Source organism: Carcharodon carcharias, chromosome 8 (genome assembly GCF_017639515.1).
Source record: "Carcharodon carcharias isolate sCarCar2 chromosome 8, sCarCar2.pri, whole genome shotgun sequence".
In the NCBI taxonomy this organism is placed as follows: Eukaryota; Metazoa; Chordata; class Chondrichthyes; order Lamniformes; family Lamnidae; genus Carcharodon; species Carcharodon carcharias.
The window spans coordinates 150,202,383-150,204,479 of NC_054474.1; positions in this window are offsets into that span (position 1 = coordinate 150,202,383).

Here is a 2,097-nt window from a genome sequence, read left to right on the forward strand (position 1 = left end):
GCACCTGGTACTGTACACATGCTAGGGGCAGGGGGGTTGGTTATTCAGTTCCTGCTGGTGATGTGATAACAAGCCCAGCAAGTGCAGAGTTGCTGAATATACAGTATGTGTCCAATTCCTTGGATATGGTTTGTTACACTCAGTGTTAATTACAGACCAATATCTTGCTGAAAGCACTCCAGCTATAAATCAATCTGCAAAAAATAATTTAATATATTTAATCACAGAAGTAATACATTGGCATGGCCTCAAAAGAGCTGAGTAATTTCATAGAGAAACTGAAGTGCCACCCAGGCAGAGTGTCAGACTTACTCCTATGGGTGCGCAGTCAGTGTGCTGGTTGTTGCAGTGATGTGTAAATAACTGTCAATGACTTGGGTTAGACTCTAGCTTTCCTGAGGACTGCTACATCTGCCAATACTTAGCTAATTAATCTGTTGTTAGGAAATGTTTGTTTTTGCCTCTTTATGCTTTTTATCTATCCCTGACCACCTGCCCTCCCTTTTACCCCCCTCCCCACCCCATAATTTCTCTAACGCTCTGCTTTCCCCCCCCCCCACCCCCCAAGTCTTTTCACTATCTCCTTGATTTTATTTGATCAGTCAGTGAGGCCCAGTCTCAGTACCATTTGTGTTTCCCTCACTGCTGATGCTGGTCCCACGGGCATGTCTCTGTTGCTTCCCAATTCACCCCGTGGAACTTCTGCAATGGCACTTTACACATTCTGTGAAGCTAGAGCTTCTGGGTTTTACTCATTTCCCATGAAGCAGAGGTACAGAGCCAGTGCTCCTCCTGTTAATCCATGGCCATATCAGGTAGATACCAGCCTTAATGCAAGTTCACTAGTACCACTCATTCAGCGCCTATCTTTGCCTGTGACAAGTGACCTGGTAGTTTCTTACAAAGGCCTACTGTATTTTTGTGCAGCCAAGATTACCTGCTCTAAACACACTGAGAAGGCTATTGTCAACATGAAACTGCTGCAGTCTGAGGATCCTTGTGTAACTAAGTAGGAAACTACTGGCTTATGGCCTTCAGAATAAGGGGGAAACAGTGTCCCAGTGCTGGAGGCTGCTGTAGGTCAGAATCCATCAGTCACTTCCCACTATGGGGGTTTTGGCAACATTACACCTCACACACCCAGACACCCCTTCTATAACTGGAGTCTCACTAGTCAAGGTGGAGGTGGGGAAAGTCCTTTTTAACTTCCGTTTGCCAACATAACTAATCCAATTGACCATTTCCAGACCAGATAGGAGACGTCCTGATAATATGGTCCTGCCTCTCAGTCAGATTGGAGATAAGGAGGGGTGCACAGGGGATCTGACCAGTGCAAACTCCTGTTTACACTCGAAAAGTTGCCCACCCTTGTGGGACTACCCAGGGTTGGGAGGGATAGTTTTGGGGGGGGGGGGGGGGGGGGAGGGCTAATTTTGTTCCCAGAAAATAAGATTGTCTACTTCAATGGCTGTGAAGTGCTTTGGGACACCCCGAGGTTGTGAAGGGTGCTATAGAAAGAAATACAAATTCCTCCTTTCTTCACAGATGAGGAATGATGAGTATAAGATGGGTCAGAATGCCTCAATATTGCAGTCAGTGAGTTAAGTGCTGTAGAGCAGGCAGCATGTGGAGAACAACTAATGAGCAGTGGAAGCTCAAGATGGAGGGGTCAGATGCTGCAGTGCGGAGGTGCTGCATCTCCTCTCTCCTATTCTGGAGATCTGACTCTTGCTGGACAGACCTATGGAGATCTCAGGCCCACAGTACCCCAACCTACCCAGTGGCCAATTGAAGATTGAAGATCTTCAACCTAGGCACCTGGTATATGCAGGATATTTAGAGCCCCTCGGCTCAACTGACCCCACCCAGTCCACATGCTGCAGCTTTCTCATTTGTGTGCAGAGACCACGGCTCAATTCCCACTTTGCTCCCTTTGCTCCTCTTTGCCTTTCCTCCCCTCTCCACTCTTCTCTCCTCTCCCTGCTCAGACGCAGGGAATCATTCCCAGCTGAGACCATCGAAACTCTGCACAAAAGCCAGGTGTTGGCCTGTGAGCCCCTGGGTTGATGTAGCTGAACATGTCACCGGGCAGTGCCC